Source organism: Dasypus novemcinctus, chromosome 6, assembly GCF_030445035.2.
Source record: "Dasypus novemcinctus isolate mDasNov1 chromosome 6, mDasNov1.1.hap2, whole genome shotgun sequence".
Taxonomy (NCBI): Eukaryota; Metazoa; Chordata; class Mammalia; order Cingulata; family Dasypodidae; genus Dasypus; species Dasypus novemcinctus.
The window spans coordinates 39,380,465-39,403,930 of NC_080678.1; the positions used below are offsets into that span (position 1 = coordinate 39,380,465).

Here is a 23,466-nt window from a genome sequence, read left to right on the forward strand (position 1 = left end):
CATGGAAATTACATACCACAGGGGAACAGATGTAGCTCAGTCATTGAGCCCTTGCTTCCCACGTACAAGGTCCAGGATTCCCTCCCCAGTACTGCCATAAAAAAATAACAAAACTTTATAGCACAGCACTCCGTAAATAGTAGGGCTGGCCTCACAGTTCTCCAGCAGGAATTTTGAACAATTATTGATCCTTAGTTTTCTTATCTGCAAAATGGAAATAATATTTTGTAAAAATACTTTATTGTGGTATAGGAATGTGCTCACTCATAGCTGGGTGTAATTGAAGAACTTAGTAAATGCCTGTTGACTTGTCTGGAGAAAAACAAAACCAATATCTTTGATACAATAAAGCAGAGAAGAGATTTTGTAGAGAAGTGACTGATAAGATGAACTAGTCAGAGTTTTAAAAATATACTAGAAAAAGCAGAGGGCATGAGAAATCTCCTCTCTCATATATTATTTTATAACCACAAGACAATCATTTTCAGGAAAATTAATGTGTAAATAAATGCAATGAAATTGTATCTATTGTATCTATACATTATCAATCCTGCACAGACATGTTATTTTTTTAAGATTTATTTTTTATTTATTTCTCTCCCCTCTTCCCCCCAGTTGTCTGCTCTCTGTGTCTGCTTGTGTCAGTGGCACCCAGAATTTGTGTCTTGTTTTGTTGCATCATCTTGCTGCTTCAGCTCTGTGTGTGTGTGGTGCCATGCCAGGGCAGGCTGCACTTTTTTTGCACTGGGCAGCTCTCCTTACAGGGTGCACTCCTTGTGCACAGGGATCCCCTATGCAGGGGACACTCCTGTTTGGCACAGCGCTCCTTGTGCGCATCAGCAGTGCTTGTGGGCCAGCTCATCAATCACACGGGTCAGGAGGCCCTGGATTTGAACCTTGGACCTCCCATGTGGTAGGCGGATGCCCTATCCATTGGGCCAAATCCTCTTCCCTATTGTTGTTTTTTTAAGATTTTTTATTTCTCTCCCGTTCCCCTCCACCCCCGCCCCTGCCCTGTTGTCTGCTCTCTGTCCATTCGCTGTGTGTTCTTCTGTGTCCACTTGTATTCTTGTCAGCAGTACGGGGAATCTGTGTCTCTTTCTGTTACATCATCTTGCTGCGTCAGCTCTCCGTGTGTGTGGTGCCACTCCTGGGCAGGCTGCAGTTTTTTTGCTGTGGGCGGCTCTCCTTACAGGATGTATTCCTTGCACGTGGGACTCCCCTACACCACACGGCATTCCTTGCAAGCATCAGCATTGTGAGTGGGCCAGCTCATCATACAGGTCAGGAGACCCTGGGTCTGAACCCTGGACCTCCCATGTGGTAGGCGGATGCTCTATCCATTGAGTCAAATCCACTTCCCTCTGCTCTACTTCTTTGGATCTTCCATTTGCTGCAATATTCTCATTCTTAGCTTACTCCCTTGCCTTATTCTGCTGAAGCTTACCACAAAGTAGGGAGGAACAAAAGAGATACATTTTAAGAACTTGTAATCCTGAAAATGAATTTCTTTCCCCATTATGCCTCATTGATAATCTGCCTGAGTAGAGAATTCTGAGTTGAAAATGATTTCCCTCCAAATCTGAAGGTCTTGCGTCCCAAGTTTATACTATCCAATATTTTTATAGAGAAATCTGATGCAGTTGTTTCTATTCCATGAAATTTGTTTGAATTTTTTTATTGAAATGATTGTTTTCCTCATGGCAGAGGCTTTAAAGATCTTCCCTTCTTCTCTGATGTTTTTAAATTGCCAGAGAGATGAAAGTGTTTTTTTATTTTATGCATTACTTGGCACTTAGTGGGCTTTTCCAATCTGAAAATGTGTGTTCTTCAACTCTGGAAAATTTTTTATAGTGTTTCTTTGACAAATTTTTCCCTTTAATATGTTTTGGTTGCTTCTAACATGTGGGAGTCCTGGAATAATCCTCTTGCTCTTTTCTCTTTGTTTTTGTCCTTCTCAACTTTTTCTCCCCATTTTCTGGGACATTTCTTTGACAGTATCTTTCAATCATCATTTTGATTTTTACATTTACGTATCCTATTTTTCAATGTCACAGATCTCTTCTTGTTCTCTGAGTGTTCCTTTCCCATAGCAGTCTATTCTTGTTTTATAGATGTGGCTTCCCTTGTGCCTCTGAAGAATTTAAACACATGTGTTTTAGAATTTTCCTTCTATTCTCTGCATTGTGTTGGCCTACTGAGAGCCCTTTTATTTATTTGTTTTCACTCATTCATATTTCTTTTCCTCAGACCATAGGCCTATTTCACACACCAAAAAAATATTTGGTACTTTTCTCGCTTGCATGTTTAAATGATATTAATGTTAGGGCAGCTAGAAAGAGGGGGAAAATGTAAAGAAATGAAAAGTGCTAAGAAGGTGCAAGTTAGGGCAAAGTTTGTTTAGTTGAGTCATGTGGATATGTGCCTTTTTAAACTTCCCTCTTTTATTTTAGTTATTATTTCTTCACATTCAGAAAAATGAAACTCTCTTATAAGTTAAAAAGTCAAAACATACATTGTTATAGAAATTCAGTGGTTGAAATGAGATAAATAAAAATGGTCTAGTTGTACCACTAATATTATTACTAATTTAAATAATGTCAAAACACTACAAAATAACAATAAATTGATTGGCTGGAGGTACTATTTTCCACTATCTTTTGGAAACTATGTGTTGGTGTTGTTTTTATGCCACCTCCACTTTTTATTTTTCATTTCAATTCTGAGACAATGTTGCTGTTTTTTCCCAACACCAAAACAAAAAATGAACAAACAAAACACGAGAGCAAAGATGAGAAGGTATGATATAGGAACATCAAATTTAAACTGAAAGTTGAATTTATAGTATCCGATAGTGGCTTTCTACTTCTATTGGTTTGAATATTAATAGAAGAATTGTTACCAGTGAGGTAAAGCTCAAAATTTTTATTTCAGCTAACAACAAATACGAAGAATCCAACATGCCACACCCTTCTTTACTGCAAATTAGAGACATTTGGAGCAAATCCCATTCAGAATTCAGTCAGATCCTGTTATGAGATTGCTCTAGCACCTGCCAGGATAGATCAGAAATCTCTGTCTTTCTGATGGACTTTCAAAATGATTCCATTCAGACCAGGGTCTCAGTTAAAAAGTAATAGAACTGTGTGCAGTAATTACTTTTCAAAAGGCAGGTGTTGTGCTTTAAACTACTCTAACATACATAATCATACTGAAGTTTAGACAAAAAGAAAAATCATCCATTCCTCCCATAATTCAGAACAAACTAAGCCAGTTTTCATTCACGTTCTTGCTTCGTTTTGGCATGTTCATGCAGTCTCTTTTTCCTTCTCTGGTTCTATTATTTTATACCTCCTTCTTTTCTTCCTTTCTCCCTTTTCTACATTTCCCATTATCTGTTATTTCTTCCTGTTTTCTGTTTATATCTCTCCTAACCTCTCCTTCTCTGGGTTAAACTTCCTTTCACATTCACCCTGTCACTGCCAAAACATGGGGATAGTGTGAATTTGTAATGTATGTGTGTTCATGGGTTGTATCTGTGTGTGCATTTAAATGTTTTTCTCTTTGAAAACAAGAAAATTGTTTTCTTTCCTAAAATGAATAATTTTGTAATTCAAACTTTCCCCCTCATCTCTTTAAAAACAAAACCATAACTCATTTAATTAATTTAAAACTCTACATGATGCTGAATTGATTTGCTTAATTTATTAGTGGTTAATATAGAACAACTCTTTTTCTCTCCAGATTTAGAGTAGTTTATAAGGTTCCATGGTCAAGAATTATGACCAATTCTCTTTGCTATGCATATTATCTAGCACACTTCATTTAATAGGTATTTAAAAGACTGCTATATAAAAAGTAATTATTGCCATATTCTCCAGCTCTTCCACTCTTTAAAAATAAGGTGGATTGGGTAACTGCATGGAGGGGAATTTTCTGTGGGCTTTCTATAATAGAAAGAGACATTTTCTTTCCCTAAAATCTTCACATCGGTACCATGGAAAACAAGAAGTTGTTGCTTCATAAAGTCAGGTAATTTGCTCCTCCTGAAATGCTCTTTGCCCACATGACTTGTTCCTTCACTTCATTTGGAATTCTGTTCAATTATAATTTCACCAGGGAAATTTTTCCATGCACCTAAGTGAATAGAAGCCACTATTCCCTCCCCACTTACTATATTCCATTGAATTGGAAATCCCAACTTAATTTCAGGAGAGAATCACTATCCTTTCTCATTTTTACATCAATCTTTTAGCCTTCTTCCAGCAATTCTTTCTGGCTCTTGCTCAGATTAGTATGGACCAATGCATCTCAACTGTTAATGTAGAAACAAATTCCCTGCAGATCTTATTAAAATGCAGATTCTTATTCAGTAAGTCTGGAAAAGGACTTGAGAGTCTGTATTTTAATGAACTCCCAGGTAAAGCCAATATAGCTAGTCCACAGTCTACAATTTGAATATCAAAGGCATAGAAACTAGTCAATAGGTATATAAGAGCCAGTGTGAAACTCCTAGGAAAAAGGTCAGTAACATTCAAGAATTGTCAGACATTTCCTGTATATCATCCCATGTCTTTCTCACAGAAAGCTTGTTCTCTAGCTAAAAGGTATAGATAACTAGATTCTCTCCGCCTTACCTGGTGAAAGTAAGATGATGCAGTGGAACATGTTTTATAAGCATATAGCCCTATATCACTATACATGTATCATTGTTAATACCTCTATTGATACGTAGGAGATTGAAGAGGATAAGGTATGTAAAGCTAAGCAAAAGAATGGAAATACTGAAGAACAAGAAAATGCCTTTCTTTCAGAAATATGGCTATATGGACCAGATACCATCTTGGCAATAAGATAGAGCTATTTATGAAGTAGAGAACTACCAACTAGAACTTAATTCATTGATCCTACCGTTCAAGATCAAGCTAGGCGGATGACAACGATATCTAATGGAAACAGAAAAGAAAATAATGAGCCGACAGCCTCTGCCTTGGGATCAGAACTTACCCTGCCTTACTGGCTCAATAATGATGAAAGTGTGGAATTTTTCATTTTTCATCTCCTGAGCCTCACATATGTACTCTATTAAGACCTACTCTATATGTTTTGCTGTAAGACTTTCCAGACTTTTAACTGTTGTCTTTACTACTGAGCTTTGGTGTCCTCTTCTGTATTAGAACACGGAAAAGGCCACATTCAAAGAGGTGTAACATTGTTGCTTAGCTTAAATTCTCATCCTGAAAGGCACCCTACTACCTCATACTCTGACTCCAGTCATAGTTTATAGCCTTATTTTTCAGAGCTCTTTATAAGTTCTCTTCATTTTAACCAATCTAAAGTGCTCATGAATTCCCGTTTATGTGTGACAGGTTGAATGACATGCCCCCTCAAACACAGGCTTGTAATCTTAACCAGCGTTCCTTTGGGTATGGACCCACTGTAAATAGGACCTCTTCAAGGTGTTCTTTCAGTGAAGGTGTGAAGGTGGGCCTTAACCCAAGAACTGGAGTCCTCCATATGCAGAAGTAATTTCGACATAGTCAGAGAGAAAATCACAGGGAGGAGCAGAAGCCCAAAGTCAACAGAACCCAGAAAAGAAAGGAGAGGACATCATCATGTGACAGGAAAGCCCAGGAACCTAAGGAGTGCGGCCAGTCAGAACCTACCAACTCTGGAAGGAAGCAAGCCTTCTAGCCTCTGAAACTGGGAGCCAAATAATGTTCCTGTTGTTATATTTGTGTTAGTGGGCTGGAAATGAAGGCATTATGCCAAGTGCTGATCCGCTGATTCGCTTTGGTCTGCGCTGCTCCTGATGCTCAGAATGCTATTCCTCACATCTACCATCCAAACCATCTACCTTTAAGACCTCCATCCACCGACGGGGTTATGGTTTTCTTATGGGTCTTGTTGAACCCTGCCATGGGTTTTAATTTTTTGTTGTGGTTGTTGTTCTTTTTTAGGAACTGAATCCCCAGGACCTTGTGTGGGAAGCCAGTACTTAACCATTAAGCTACATTGGCTCCCCTGAGTTGGTTTTTTGTTTGTTTGCTATGATTTTAGTAGGTACCGGGAACCTAACCTGGGACCTCCTATGTGGGAAGCAGGCACCCAACTGCTTGAGCCACATCCTCCCCAGTTTTAGTTATTTTTATGAGGCATGAAGCAAATAATTACCCGTGTCAGTGTGCCATAGTTTGAATCTCAGCTTCACCAGTCAAGTGATGTGTGATCATGGGCAAGTTTTTGTTCCTCATTTCCCTCATTTTTAAAATGAGGATAATAGTGCACCCTACTCTGCAAGGTTTTGTGAGGATTAGGCAAATTAATAAATGTAAAGCACCTAGCACATAGAAAATCTATATAGGTATGTTTGCCACTATTATTGTTATATTTATATATACAGATACTATTTATATATATTACATATGTACTACTATATATGTATTATATATATATATATATATATATATATATCTTGAGGGTAAACTCAATGAAAGTGTAATAATTTTGTATTCACCTATATATCCATACTCCCTAAAACTGAACCTTAGTCTAAGTAAAATCCCAAAACTGTTTGTGTTGTTGGAAAGAATTTCAATGAAATCTTAATTTTCTAGTATTTCTACTTGCCACCTTGGCCTAATCTATTAAAAATCCTAGTGATATATGGGCTGATTCCCCAAAAGTGTAGCTGCTGGAATCATGCTTTCAGATTCTTACTCTCCAAACAGATACGACAGTCTCATTATTTTTGTTGAATTCAGCAGCATTTAAACAAAATTCTAAATCGTTTTCTTACATCAGGAATAACTAACTTTGCTACTTTCCTAAATAATAAAACAATTAAGCCCCAAGAGTCTTTTCTATTTTGTCTGCCTTAATTTCACTTAATAAGGTGGTTCAATCCTATAGCAGTTAGTTACTTACTACATTAATACTGCTCAATCAAACGATTTATTAAACAATATCTTAATAATGTTAGTATCACCATACAATGGTATAGTGCCCTGAGTTTATCAGGACAGCTTAGATTAAAAGCCCAGCTCTGCCATCCTTTGGCAGTGGGAAATTACTTAACGATTCCTGTAGACCCACTTATAAAGTGAAAATCATCACAACCCACATTTTTACCTGTACGTCAAATGAAAATCATCACACAAATTTGTTCCAGGAGTCAGTGCATTCATATATGTAAAAAGTACCAAACACAGTACTTGGTGCAAGAGTAGAGGTTTGTGATTTTCAACTTCCAAACCTTTCACATTCCTTATCCTATCTGAATTTTCCTAAGAGCACTTTATAGTGCCAATGTAAAGAAAGGGACATTAGGATTATCTTATATTGTATAAGAATATATAAACGTGAAGTCCCAAAAGTCTAAGTCAAAGGGTTAAGGACGCCTCTTTGAGAATCATTAACATATCATATTATTGTTGCTGAAGTAGGTGAGTGCTGCCATGCTGTAATTTCTTCATGCCCTAATTATTTTATTTTTAAATGCCTTTCTAGTGTGCTAAAGTGACTGTGCTCTAAACAAAACACTTACAGAGACAAAAATTGCCTGTCAATTTTGTCTCTATCATATCTATTAACACGTATTATGCCAATGATCTATTGTCAGATAACCTGCCAATGGGTTAATAAATATTAGTGATTTGATGCCACTTAAAACCTGTATCCTTAAACACTCACACACCCACCCAATTAAGAAGACATTCTTCTCAAATATGGAATAGGAATACCTGTAAAAGTGGGGAAGCTCCAATTTCATTAATTACAACACAATTCCTTTAAAACTTTTCCCAGAAAACCCATTTTATGAGACTGGTAATCTGATGGTGATATAAATTAGACATCCATCTTTTAAGGAAAGTTGGCCTGGACGTTTTCTTAATGCTTTTAGGAAATATGATAAACCAAAAAAAGGGAAGGAACTATAACCACATTTCACAGAACTCCTCATATACAGTATGTCAAATAAAACAGCTATTTGCGCTCACAGGGCACGGGCCCAGCTAGGAGGGCGCCCGCGTCTGGGCCGACTGCTGCCCGGGCCAACCGTCTCTCCCTCTCCATGGCAGCTCGGCCTCTAGTGCAGGCAGTGGTGCTTCCGCCTCTGGGGGCGGGTGCTCTGGGTGAGGATTTCCCCGGGGCCCATGGCAGGGAAGCAGGGGGTACCTGGTCCATGAAGGGGAAAGGGACTTGGGAAGGAGGAAGGAGAGGGAAAGACTGGGGGAGCCAAACCCAGATAGGGAGAAAAGGGGGGACGGGGAAAGCAAGGGAAGAAAGGCCAAGAGTCCACCCCCTCCCCGCTGCCTGTCTGTTGCCTGCAAACGCCCCCTCCTATCCAACCACCCCCCACACTCGCACTCCCCCTCCACGCAGACACACGAGCAGGCTTGCTCGCTCACTCTCTGTTGCTCCATCTTGTTACTCTGGAAACTGTCAAGCCACCAAGCCACATCCATGGGGCTCTTCAGTCCACCTTAAGCCCATCAAGGGGGTCAGATCCACCTTAAATTTAGACCACACTAATAATGGTAACTGTAGAGTAATTTCAATTCATTGAACACTTCTGAAAAGCCTTTCCAATCCTCCAAAATATGTTTATCAATTGCAATGAGTGTGTCACACTAATGAAGGATGTTGTTAATGTGGGTAAATATGGGCGGTGTGGGGAGCAGGGCATATGGGAACCCCCTGTATTTTTTATGTAACATTTATGTAATGTACGTATCTTTAAAAAAATTAAAAATTAAAAAATAAAATAAAATAATAGCTATTTGCCAGCAATAATCAATAGTCTGATGACTAAATGTATGTATATTAGTCATGTCCAATCAACCATCTGATATTTAATTTTTTCGCCACATGAATGCTATGGGATCATTTCCCTCTCTTTTATAATGAAAAATAAATCAAGTTATTATTCATGCCTCCTTCCTATTCCTGTATAATGCATCCTTCATATGTATTGTGGATCCAAAACCTGACAAGAAAGTTTATGACAAGAAGATTGTAAAAATGTACTTTTTATTTGAGATAGTTTTGCTATAAAACCACTTTTCAGTTCTTTAAAATAACAGTCAACAAGATTTACTGTATCAGATGTAAGTTTCACACCTCAGTCAGTGGCAGAGCTCAAACACACCTCAACAGTTGAGCTGAAATTGGTTTCTAAGATCTTTTTTTTTAAGATTAATTAATTAATTAATTTCTTCCCCCCACCCCACCCCACCTGGTTGTCTCTTCTCTGTGTCTATTTGCTGCATCTTCTTTGTCCGATTCTGTTGTTGTCAGTGGCATGGGAATCTGTGTTTCTTTTTGATGCGTCATCTTGTTGTGTCATTTCTCCCTGTGGAGGCGCCATTCTTAGGCAGGCTGCACTTTCTTTGGCGCTGGGGAGCTCTCCTTACGGGGTGTACTCCTTGCGCATGGGACTCCCCTATGCGGGGACACCACTGCGTGACACGACACTCCCTGCCCGCATCAGCGCTGCACATGGGCCTGCTCCACACGGCCAAGGAGGCCCGGGGTTTGAACCACGGACCTCCCATGTGGTAGACGGACGCCTTAACCGCTGGGCCAAGTCCTCTTCCCTCTAAGATCTTTAAGTTAGTTTGCTCCCAGATTATTATTTTTTTGCTTAGACCATGAAGCCCACAAGTTATTTGGGTTGCATTTATCCATTTTATTATGCTTTTCTTATTGACAGAGACAGGAACCAAGTCAGTGCTATATAAATACGGCAACTCGAAATAAGTAGGCAATATTATAAATATTAATGCAAGGAGTCAGCTCTCATCTCTTTTCATCACAGTCTATTTTCCATTTGAACCAATTTGTACAAAATGTATTTAAAAATCAGACACTTCAAGACAACCAGTTGTCTACTCATTGACCTATAAATTTGCCTTGGATTGCAATGCACTTCTGCTGTAACAGGGAGAATAGGAGAGGGTGCCTGAAGGAGCAGATCCCTTGGGGAGGGCATAATCACAGGCCGACAATGCAGTCGGGCCCTTTCCTGTCCAGAGTGGAAACTGGAGGACTTCCAGCCAGTTTATGAGTCCTGAGAAAAGGGAGGAATGGATGTCGATAACCGTAACACATAATACCTTGCTCTGTGGGGAGCACGTCCAACTGTTGGCAAGAAATTCAGGCATAATGTTTCCTGGGTAACTTCCTCATCTCTCTGGGTATCTCTTTCACTTTCTTGTTGTCTAACAAAATATATAAAAGTAAACTTAAAAGTTCACACTCACAGACAAAAGTAGTGAGAGAAATTCCCCACAGGCTTGGCTTTAGGTTTGTTTTAGCTGCCATGAATGCAGGGCCTTAACATTTATGTGCTTTGCAAGTTTATCCCTAATCATATCTAATATTTATGTAATATCGCTAGGATTCCAAAGGGCTTTTGCAGATATCATACATGCACAATGAGACATAATTTTTGAGGCAGGAGTATTGTCCCCATCACTCAGATCACAAAGGAAACCCGAGAAGAAATTATTTGAACAAAGTCCCTGATACAGACCTCAAAATCCACTTTTTCAGAATTCAAAGCCCAATGCTCATTATTTGCCTGTAGTAAGTTGATACTTTCATTTTTGAAACATTTATTAATTTCTGTGTATTTTCTGTTAAAAAATTATATTATGTTTAACATATTTAAAAGGATATATAGAGTACCCAGGGAGTGAAGATACTGAACACCTCTTTACGCATAAGTGGCCATAAGATTGATGCCAAAATGCACTTAGAAATCCTCCTTTCCTATAATGATTGGAAAGAATTGGGATATATATATAAAGATGGCAAGTGAGAGACACTTACACTTAAATCTGACTTCTGTGCCCTCTGTTCTAAACCTAACCCTAACCCCTAACCCCTAACCCCTAACCTCTAAACCCTAAACCTGACCCTAACCCTAACCTAGGCTACTTCAGCCAGACGTGAGTTGGGTTGACTCTCTGCCCTCTTGCTGGGTCTGATGAAAATGAAGATACAGGAGAAATGATTCACCATATTTTATCCTTCCATCAAAGAGAAACTACAACATTTTCACCCACAGATGAACTTCAAGGAGAGAAGCCCCTCAGGGGCTCAATGAGCTGAGGTCCAGGAAGAGATCACTGGTCTGCCTATTAGCTTGCAGCTGAACTTGGGAAGAAAGCAAAGCAGCAGAGATTGCTAGAGGAGGACTGGAAAGAGAAAACCTCTATGCCAGGCTTGCCAACAGGTGCAGAAAGCCGGAGACCTCAACAGAGACCTGGTGGCCATCTTGCTTCACCATGTGGCACGTAACTTTAGTGAAAAAGCACGTCTAATTGTGCCTTGTGAGGGATATTTCATGTTCTTGGAACTGTAAGCTTTTAACCCAAGTAAATCGCCTTCATGAAAGCTTACCCATTTCCAGTATTTCACATCTGCAGCCCTTTGTCAAATGAAAAAGCTTCCTAATTCTTTCATTGAGGTCATCATTCAAATAATTTCCCTGATACAAAAACAAAAGCATGACAAGAAAACTACAGATCAATATTGATTGTATACATAGATTCAAAATCCTAACAAGACACCAGAAAACACTATCCACCAGCATATTAAAATGATTACACATCAGGAAAATGGATTTATCCAAAGAATGCAAGTGTGTATCAACATACACCAACTGACTAATGTAAATGGGAAATGGTTTGGAATCGGAAGGTTCAGGTTAGTACCATCTCAAAAATATTCTGAAGAATTAGCAGGAACTATCAAAAAACTATGTTGGATCTCTGGTGTCTCAGAAAACAATGCAACGTTCAAGGAGAAGCTAGAAGAAAAGTTTAGAAAATAGTAACATATGACATATGAAAGACAAATTATAAAATGATGGAAGCAAAGCCTTTACATTAGTAACAATGAAGATGAATGCTTTGAACTACACAATCAGTACACACACACTGACAGATGGATAAATGATATGAACCATCTATATGCTCTCTACAAGAGACTCACCTAACGTGCAAGTAGGCTAAAAGTGAAAGATTGGAAAAAGGGAGTCCATGCAATGAGCAAACAAAAAAGCTGGAGTAGGAACAGTAGTATCAGACAAAATAGATTTTAAATGCACAACTGTACTAAGAGACGAAGAAGGACATTATATATTAATGAAAGGGGCTATACTGCAAGAAAAAATAACCATCTTAAATGCATATGCACCTAACCATGATATGCCAAAACACATGAGGAAATCAAAGGCAAAAATGAAGGGAAAAATAGATGTTTCTATAAAAACAGTGACTTAAATTCACATCTCTTATAATTGGATATAAGATGTAGAGGATAAATAAGAAAGCAGAGGCAGGCGCGGGCACGGCGGCGGCAAGCGCGTGCTCCGTCGGTCGGTGCGGCGGCGGCCGAGCGGGCCACGGTCGTGGGCGGCCGGCGGCTGTAGCGCCGCGCGGGGGAGGCGGCAGGTACCTGCGCGAGGTGGGGATGGGGCCGCAGGAGCGTGGCGGCCGAGGCGGCGGGCGCTGCTGAGCGCGCGCGCGGAGCCCGGGGCCGGCGGCGGCGGGCGCCGCTGAGTGCGCGCGCGGAACCCGGATGCGGCGCGGGTGCGCTCGCGCCGCGCTGCCTGCTGGCGGGGAGGACCGCGGCCCGCCGGCCCGCGGGGGCGCCGCGCACCTTGGGGCGCCCTCGGGGCCTCGCCGCGGCGCGAGGCGGCGCTTTCCTGCGGCTTCCGAGGGGCCTCCGCGGGGAGGCGGCGGCCCGCGGCCCGCCCGACGCGGCTGTTCCCAGAGCGCCCAGACCCTCAGTGTATCTTCTAACCTGGAAAAGTCTTCCATGAAAACCTTCACCTTTTAAAAATAAGTAATGCCATGTGTTTTCCTAAAAGACTGAAATGGGGGCTATCATTTCAAGTCATTCCTCATTGTCATAATGTCACTTGTAAACAAGAACCAGAATCAACTGCATACTATTTCTCAGATATGAAGATTTATTGATGTTCTAAAGAACATACCCAGTTAGTCTATTGGACCCATCACCCCTGGAGTGAGAAACAGAAGCGGTCATCCAGACAATGAGATTTTTGCCTAAAAAGGCCCGATGGTTATGAATGTGCTTCAGTATCATAATGCCTCCTGCTATGGCAGACATCCTTGACATCTGGGCAGTGGATTCACAGATCGCATCTGATGGCTCCATACCTGTGGACTTCCTTTTGCCCCTTGGGATATATATCCAGTTGGAGGTACCTCGGGAAGCTACTATATCACATATTAAGCAGGTCTGCATGAATTTGATGCCTTGAAGGATCCTGAAGTGAATGAATTCCGAAGGAAAATGCGCACATTCAGTGAAGAAAAGGTTCAGTCACTTGTGGGATTGTTGTGGATGGATTGGCTAAAGCAAACATATCCACCAGAGCATGAACCATCCATCCTAGAAAACTTAGAAGACAAATTTTATGGAGGAAAGCTCATTGTGGCTGTTCACTTTGAAAATTGTCAGGATGTGTTTAGCTTTCAAGTTTCTCCTAATATGAATCCTATCAAAATAAATGAATTGGCAATTCAAAAACGTTTGACTATTCATGGGAAAGAAGATGAAGTTAGCCCCTATGACTATGTGTTGCAAGTCAGTGGAAGAGTAGAATATGTGTTTGGTGATCATCCACTAATTCAGTTCAAGTATATCCAAAATGTGTAATGAACAGGACTCTGCCACATTTTACACTTGTGGAATGCTGCAAGATTAAGATGTATGAACAGGAAATGATTGCCATAGAGGCTGCCATAAATCGAAATTCATCTAACTTTCCTCTTCCTTTACCACCAAAGAAAACACGAGTTATTTCTCATGTTTGGGAAAATAATCACCCATTCCAAATTGTCTTGGTTAAGGGAAATAAACTTAATACAGAAGAGACAGTAAAAGTTCATGTTAGGGCTGGACTCTTTCATGGTACTGAGCTCCTTTGTAAAACTGTCGTAAGCTCAGAGATATCAGGAAAAAATGATCACATTTGGAATGAACCACTGGAATTTGATATTAATATTTGTGACCTGCCACGGATGGCTCGATTGTGTTTGGTTGTTTATGCAGTTTTGGATAAAGTGAAAACAAAGAAGTCGACTAAAACTATTACTCCCTCTAAATATCAGACCATAAGAAAAGCTGGAAAAGCGCATTATCCTGTAGCATGGGTAAGCACAATGATTTTTGACTTTAAAGGACAGCTGAGATCTGAAGATATAATGTTGCACAGCTGGTCTTCATTTCCTGATGAACTTGAAGAAATGTTGAATCCATTGGGAACTGTTCAAACAAATCCATATACTGAAAATGCAACAGCTTTGCATATTAAATTCCCAGATAATAAAAAGCAACCTTAGTATTACCCTCCCTTTGATAAGATTATTGAAAAGGCAGCTGAGATTGCAAGCAGTGATAGTGCCAATGTATCAAGTCGAGGTGGAAAAAAGTTTCTTGTTGTACTGAAAGAAATCTTAGACAGGGATCCCTTATCTCAACTGTGTGAGAATGAAATGGATCTTATTTGGACTTTGCGACAAGATTGCAGAGAGAATTTTCCCCAGTCATTGCCAAAATTACTGCTGTCTATCAAGTGGAATAAACTTGAAGATGTTGCTCAGCTCCAGGCGCTTCTTCAGATATGGCCCAAACTGCCCCCCCGGGAAGCCCTGGAACTTCTGGATTTCAACTATCCAGACCAGTACCTGCGGGAGTATGCTGTGGGCTGCCTGCAACAGATGAGTGATGAAGAACTCTCTCAATATCTGTTACAGCTGGTACAAGTTTTAAAATAAGAGCCTTTTCTTGATTGTGCCCTCTCTAGATTCTTACTAGAAAGAGCACTTGCTAATCGAAGGATAGGGCAGTTTCTATTTTGGCATCTCAGGTCCAAAGTGCACATTCCTGCTGTCCCAGTGCAGTTTGGCGTCATCCTTGAAGCATACTGCCGGGAAAGTGTAGGCCACATGAAAGTGCTTTCCAAGCAGGTTGAAGCACTCAATAAGTTAAAAACTTTAAATAGTTTAATCAAGCTGAATGCAATGAAGCTGAACAGAGCCAAAGGGAAGGAAGCTATGCACACTTGTTTAAAACAGAATGCTTACCGGGAAGCTCTCTCTGGCTTGCAGTCACCTCTGAACCCCTGTGTCATCCTCTCAGAACTCTGTGTTGAAAAGTGCAAATACATGGATTCCAAAATGAAGCCTTTGTGGTTGGTGTACAATAATAAGGTATTTGGTGAAGATTCAGTTGGAGTGATTTTTAAAAATGGAGATGATTTATAACAGGATATGTTGACACTCCAAATGCTACGCTTGATGGATTTACTCTGGAAAGAAGCTGGTCTGGATCTTCGCATGCTACCTTATGGCTGTTTGGCAACAGGAGATCACTCTGGCCTCATTGAAGTTGTCGGCACCTCTGAAACGATCGCCGACATTCAGATGAACAGCAGCAAGGGGGCCACTGCGGCAGCCTTCAACAAGGACGCCCTTCTAAACTGGCTCAAAGAGTACAACTCTGGGTATGACCTTGACCGAGCCATTGAGGAGTTTACTCTGTCCTGTGCTGGCTACTGTGTAGCTTCTTATGTCCTTGGGATTGGTGACAGACATAGTGACAACATCATGGTCAAGAAAACTGGTAAGCTCTTCCACATTGATTTTGGACATATTCTTGGAAACTTCAAGTCTAAATTTGGTATTAAAAGGGAGCGAGTGCCTTTTATTCTTACCTATGATTTCATTCATGTCATTCAACAAGGAAAAACAGGAAACACAGAAAAGTTTGGACGTTTCCGCCAGTGCTGTGAGGATGCGTATCTGATTTTATGACGACATGGGAATCTCTTCATCACTCTGTTTGCACTGATGTTGACTGCAGGGCTTCCTGAGCTCACATCAGTCAAGGATATTCAGTATCTCAAGGACTCCCTTGCCTTAGGGAAGAGTGAAGAAGAAGCACTCAAACAGTTTAAGCAAAAATTTGACGAGGCGCTCAGGGAAAGCTGGACAACTAAAGTGAACTGGATGGCCCACACAGTTCGAAAGGACTACAGATCTTAACCAACAGCCTTCGCTCCTACTGTATTTGTTGGTCTCATTTAATTTTCATTTTGCACTTGCACTAAATTGAAGATGACTCTACCAGAGATGTTATAAAGGGAATGAAATCCTGGAACTGAAATAAGTTAAAAGAATAAGGCATCTCACCGAGCCTGACCTGAACAATCCCTGGTGACCACCTCTGCTATTTGAGTGCTCGATCAAGACGTACAGTGAAAATGTCAACAATATGGGATAATCATTTCCTGCAGACTTTGCACGCCAAGGAATGCTACTAGAGATGTTCTCTCTCTATTTTAAAAAATTGTGTTTGGTACTTTTTACAGAAAGGTGTAAATACTTCTTTTCAGTATTGTGACCAAGAGTTATCACTCAGCAAATTATCCACACTTGGGGCTGGTGGCTGTCCTTATTTTCCAAATGAGGCTTAAAAGAAAGCCATCCTCCTTCCCTTTTAAAATTGTGTAAATTAAAATTTAAGATATAATTTGAAATTATTCTTTTTCAAAAGAATTGTTTTAAATCTGTGAAAACTTGTTTATTCTTTTAATATTTATCTACTATGATAGCGTCATTCAATCCAGACTTGCTGAAAATCTATTGATGAGGCAAATATAATATATAATATATGCTGCATATATATTTATAAAATTTCTAGTGGGAGCTCTAAAAAAAAAAAAGCAAAAAAGAAAGTAGAGAGCTTGAATAATGGCTAGACAACCTAGACCTAAGAGACATACAGAACAATGCACAAAATCAGCAGAATATATATTCTTCAGTGGTGCTCATAGGTCTTTCTCAAGGACAGACCATATGTTGGCTCACAAAACAGATCTCAATAATTATGAAAACATTGAAATTATATTAAAAAAACTTCTAATGGTAATGGAATGAAACTACAATGGAATAAAGGTGTGGAAAAGGGAAAATTCACAAATATATGGAGGTTAAAAAAACACTCAAACATTCAGTGGGTCAAAGAATAATTGGGAAGAGAAACAATGATGAACAAAGCTACTGCAGCACAAATACGATGGGCCTCCTAGCTAACAAGAATAAAAACAAGCCACAGACTAACATGTGCAAAGGACCTGAGGTAGAAGTTCCCCGTGCATGGTAGGAGATTCTCCAGGAGGCAAGTACTGCTGGGCAAAACAAATAGGGTGGAGAATATTGGCTGTAAAATCTGCAAAACAGGGTGAGAAATAGGGTCAGTGTCAGCCTGTGACGTCCTGTGAGGAGTGAAGATTTACTCTGAATGAGCTGCAGGACAACTGAAGGTTTCTGAGCACAAAACTAATGAGATCTCACTTAGGGTTGAACAGAATCACTCTGCCCATGAACAGATGGTGGCTAAGGGGAATCAGGAGTCTCGTCAGGTGGTCACTGCCACTGCTAAGGCTTAGCAGCCATTGGTCATGGGGTGAGAAGCACCTAAATTTCAGGGGTAAGAAAAAGAACAATGAGCAGCTGACTCAGGATGTCGGGAATGGAACTGAGGTTATTGTAGTGAGGATGCATGAGGGACCCACCTTGGCCTGCTGGTGAACATGTCAGGCAGGAATTGCAGGTGAAGCACTGGCAGCTCCATCGCTCCACCTGGAGGACTCCTCCAGGAGCATGGGTGGGATAGGGGTTGTTCTACACCTGGGCAGCCATGAGGGGATGATGCTCCCCTCCATGTGCTGAGGGGTCACTGCAGCCCAGAGACCTGAGGAATGCACCTCCAAGGACTATCTTTGCCATGACAACTGGCCTATGAGGTCACTTTAGGTCTACCTGCCCCTTGCCATTCACTGCAAGTTCATCAAGAGGACCAGAGCTGCAGGGAGACTTTGCACAGGTTTTAGAAGGACACTAAGACCAAGAGATGCTCTCAGGAACAGCTACCAATCAGGAGACATGCCCATCACATCCTCCTTGTCTGCCAAGGGCCAGTGCCAATTACCTCACAGGTGTGCTATCACATGCCAGACACCATCAGGGGGCTTGGAAAATTTTCTAGATGTTCCTACAACTGAGGAGCAACAACCAGGACACAGGACAGGCCTCCAGGTCAGAGTCTAGCAGTTTCTGTCAGCCAACATGAAAAGGAGAAAATTGTTAGGCATCATATGTCCTCAACTCAGAAAATGACACTGAAAAGGGGTTGGGTATGCCCTCTCCAAGGATATTCCACTGGCATGGCAGGCAACAGCGTTAGAGGTGTAGATGAAAATTTCTGGAGGCTTATCTATCAGTCACCAGGTGGGATGATCTAATTTGTAAAGGGGACCCCTTTCCAATGCCCACACACCTGCATCTGGTGTCACAGGAACAATTTCAAGAAACAGGCTCATATGTGACTGGGTCCCTCTAGAAGGGGACTTAGACAATTGGAGAAAAACGATTTCTAACCATCGCCCTAACCACAACCCTGTCATTACCTCTCTAACTATACACTTGAACCCCACTCTATCTGTAATATTAACCTGCACCCTAACTCTTCAGGTGTACACTGGAAACTGGCCATTGGGTCCTTGACCTTGATGGTATGTAGGTCAAAGGCCTTGGTCCAGATGTCTATTGGAAGAAATTATTGAGAGCATCCTGCTAAATTCAAAGACAGCACGTCCACCAGGTGGTGACTCAGACAGGCACACACTACTAAAGGGCACTATAACTACCAGGAGGCCTTTCTTGGCCAGGGGAGGAGGGAGGACAGCTGTTTTTACCAAAGACATCCACAAGTATGTGGATAGCAAACAATACATTATTAAACAACCAATGAGCTGAAGAAATCTTAAGGGACTAGCAAGATATCTTGAGATATTGAAGAATAAAAAATGGCAGAAATTAAAGAAGATGTAAACAAACAGATATACATCCAGTGTCCATGAATTGAGAGAATTAACACTATCTTGAAAGAAGGTTAAAGTAGAGAATTCACACTTTGATGTGTGGATTTTTGACAAATGTCCAAGTCCACTCAATGGGGAAATAATAAATAATATCTTCAAAATATGGTACTGGGACAAGAAATCCATATGCAAAGCATGAATGTGAACACCTACTCATCATGATATACAAAAATTAATTCAAACCAAGTTAGAGACCTAAATATAAGAGCTAAAACCATACCACCCTTATGAGAAAATAGAACTAACTAGCTTCTGGACCTTGAAGTCAGCAGTGATTTTTATATTTTACACCAATGCACAACCCAAAAAGGAAAAATTGCTAAAATGGATTTCATCAGATATTATTTCTGAGAATCAAAGGACATTAGCAATAAAATGTAAAGAAAACCTATCGAATGGAAAAAAAAATATTTCAAAACCAGTTTTCTCATAATAGTATAATATACAGCATTTATAAGGAATTACTAAAACTCAAAAAAAGACAAACATCCCAAATAAAAAACTTTTAAAAATTAACATTACTTGTATTTTTCCAATGGATCACTGTATTCTTACCATCTTGTAATAGTGACGTAATTTGTTGTAGTTGATAGAAGAGCATTCTCGTATTTATACTATCGACCACAATCCTCATCCACCTCCAGGTTCACTATGTTATTGATTCCTTAGATTATTCTCCAGCTTTCTTTCAACTGACATTTACATGCCTAGACTACACCTTTCAGCCACAGTAACTTATGGACTATAGTTTAAAATAATTTTGTATAATTCTTCGATGAATGTGAAAGAAGGTCCTATATTAATGCTGAGGTCAGTAATAGGTACAGGATTATTTTTGGGGGAAACAAGGAAAATGTTAGGTTTACTGAGACAATGACTGTACAACTCTGTGATAAAAGTGAGAGCCGCTGAGAGTACAGTTGGATAAAATATGCAAGTCATGGGGCTGTAAAACACAGTGAACCATGTGATGAAAGATGGGCTGTCATTAGCAGTACAAAGAGGTGAGTGTTCTCTAGTGTACTACAACAAATGTACCATACTAATACATGGTGTAAATAACAGGGGCTGGGTGGGAATATATAATAGATGTATGCTATGGATCATAGTGAGTGGTAGTAGTCTGATCATGTTCTTTCATAATCTGTAACAAATGTAAAGCATTGTTAGAGAGGTGGCTGAGGTCTTGGAATTCTGCACATTGTGCATTATTATTTTATAAGCACACACCTTCTCTAATAAAATAAAAAAGTAATGTAGTACCTTGGATGGAATCCTAAGACAGGAAATGTTTATTTAGACTGAGGAAATGCAAATAAAGTATGGGATTTTGTTAATAATACCATGGCAATATTTACTCACTAGTTGTGACTACTGTATCATTTAAATGTAGGATGTTAAAAATTGATTAACCTGGGAGTGGGATATACAGAAATTCTTTGAATATCCTTGTACTTTTCTGTAAATGTAAAACTGTTATTTAAAAAATCATTATTGAAAAGAAAAAAAAACAGATGTGGGGGAAGCAGGGAAGAGAAGAGCTCAAGAAGAAGACTGGAAATTTGTATAGTTGGAGAAAGGAGAGGAGAACCAGAGTAAGGAGCAAAATAATATGTCCCTCTACCCTAAGCCCCAAAGTCAATCACAAACTAAAGGTTTCAATTTATAGGAATGTAAATTAATACATATAAGGATTAATCGAATTTTAGCTATTATATGCTTTCTATTTTCTGCTTTCCAATAATATTTTTCTTTTCATTTTAATCTAAACAACAAATTAGAACAAAACTGGACACATCTTCTACTCCACTGCTATTCTGTCCCAGCCCAGCCTCCTTTTTCTGTGCTCCCCATTTCAGGGATGGCCAGAAATTGTGAAGTCACCAAGACCCGGCCTCCTTCTCACTTCCCGTCTAGGCATCAAGACCTGCAGATTCCACCTATATTTCTAGATTTCTATTTCTAATTCCTTCCCCCTCCATTTCCACTATTCAGGCACCATTACTTCTGATTTAATCTCTCACTATATAAAGCCTCCTAAGAGAAACTAAGGCACAATGAGTGTAGGGATTCTGTTTGGAAGAGGTGAAAATTTTACTAATGGAATTTAGTGAGGATACTAATATACTGTGAATGTGATTAATTTCCTTGTATTCTATGCTTGGGAGTGGTTGAGATGGGAAGTTTATGTTGTATATACATTCTCATGAATAAAAGGAAAATAAGTACAACTAAAGAGACAATGACAATTCAATGTAATATGTAATCCTGGATGAGATCTAGCAAAGGAGGGAAAAGACTCAAAGGGAAATTAATGGGATATATGAAAAAACAAATATAGACTTTGAACTTTATATCACTCTTTCTTTAACTTCATGACTATTATTTAAGGCAGTTGTGTCAGTGCATATCCTTCTTCTTAGGAAATGTACATTGAATTATTGTGTGTTCAAGGAGCATGGTGTATACAACTACACTCAATTGTCCAGAAGATGGATGGATGGATGGACAGATAAGGACAGTTGATAGATATATAGATGATAGCTAGCTAGCTAGCTAGATGGATGATAGATATATGATATAGGTGATATATGATAGATGATAGATAGATGATAGACAGATGATATATAGATGACAGATACATAGATACAGATACAGAGATAGATGGTTAATAGATGAAAAATAGATAGCTATCTAGATGGATGGATGATAGATACATAAAAGAAAGATAGATAGATAGATAGATAGATAGATAGATAGATAGATAGATAGATAGATAGATAGGTAGACAGATAGATAGATAGATAGATAGATAGATAGATAGATAGATAGATAGATAGATAGATAGATAGATAGAGATGAGACAAATGTGGCAAAATGTTACAATTGGTGGATCTAGGTTAGTGGACATAAGGCCAAGCTGGAGTTCTCTATATGGGGTTTGTGTTATTTTTGCAGCTATCCTCCAACTTCTTTGTTAGTGACATGTGGCATCTTTATTAATTTAAGAAAGCTGACAGCTGAAGAAAACAATTGGGACTTTTCTCAAAAGCACATTATTAAGGTAGAAAAACTATAACAGGAAGTGATCCGAGAGTGCTCTGTAGCCATTTGATATTATTGATGAATTCCAAAAAGAAATATTGGATTATGTTTGTAAACTGATCTTTTCCTCTTAGCATATTAGATTATATTGGATTCAAAGGTTTACTTGATCAAGGAATCAGGTAAACCTCTTGTGTCCTTAGGGTGTTGAGTCCCCACCCTTTGGTAGGTGGGAACTCACAGATAAAAGGCATGGCAAAGGACAGAGTTGGGGGGTTTTGATGTTGGAATTTGATGCTGAAGTCTTAAGCTGGAGCCCCAGAAAGAGAGGAACCCTGAACACAGAGAGAAGCAAGACCCTGGAAGGGAAGAACCCAGGAAACCTGAGCCCTCACAGACATCAGCACCCATCTTCCTCCAAAACATGGAAAATAGACTTTGGTGAGAAAAGTTGTGCTTTATGGCCTGGTATGAGCAAGCTCCTACCCCAAATAAATACCTTTTATAAAAACCCACCGATTTCTGGTATTTTGCCTCAGCATCCCTTTGGCTGACTAATACATGCTCCTACAAAGTGAAAAGAGCAAAAAACTCCCTCCAATAAGGACATTCATAGTTCTGTAGTTTTGGGATTTTTTAAAAAAGATTTATTTTATTTATTTATTTCCCCTCCCCCCCATTGTCTGCTCTCTGTGTCCATTTGCTGTGTGTTCTTCTGTGGTCACTTGCATTCTTGTCATATGGCACCAGGAAACTGTGTCGCTTTTTTGTTGTTGCGTCATCTTGCTGCATCAGCTCTCCATGTGTGCGGCACCACTCCTGGGCAGGAGGTGGTTTTTTTCATGTGGAGTGGCTCTCCTTGTGGGGTGCACTCCCTGCATATGGGACACCCCCATGCAGGGGACCCCCTGCATGGCACAGCACTCCTTGTGTGCAGCAGCACTGCCCGTGGGCCAGCTCACCACATGGGTCAGGAGGCCCTGGGTATAGAACCCTGGACCCACTATATGGTAGGTGGGTGCTCTATCAGTTGAGCCCAACTGCTTCCCCTATAGCTTTTTTTAATGCTGCCTGAAATATTTGAAAGATTTACTAAAATTGGTGTTGACAGATGCATTAGAGAATTTGTTATCCTTCTCATCACACTGTCAAAACCATACAACAGGAAGTTATCTACCATACAAAATTGCTGGAAATATCATGACAATTTATTCTAGGACAACAGTTGTAAAACTCAGATTCTTAATATATAATAAAATGGCCATATATTGCTATCAATTGTGTTTTTTGTAATGTCTATACCATAATTGCATCTTGTATTCTGTAATCATTCCCATAAATGTGTTCATAAAGTGAAAGAAAAAGCTTGTCCACAATAATTTTCAGCATCACTATTTGCAAAAGTCAAAGGTGGAAGCAATTGGAATATCAAT

The 23,466-nt window shown here is 39.8% G+C and overlaps 1 pseudogene; it reads left to right on the plus strand.

The window, feature by feature from the left end:
* Nucleotides 1-13,311: 13,311 nt before the first annotated feature.
* Nucleotides 13,312-16,208, plus strand: LOC101442168 (phosphatidylinositol 4,5-bisphosphate 3-kinase catalytic subunit beta isoform pseudogene; annotated as a pseudogene).
* The last annotated feature ends 7,258 nt before the right edge of the window (nucleotides 16,209-23,466 follow it).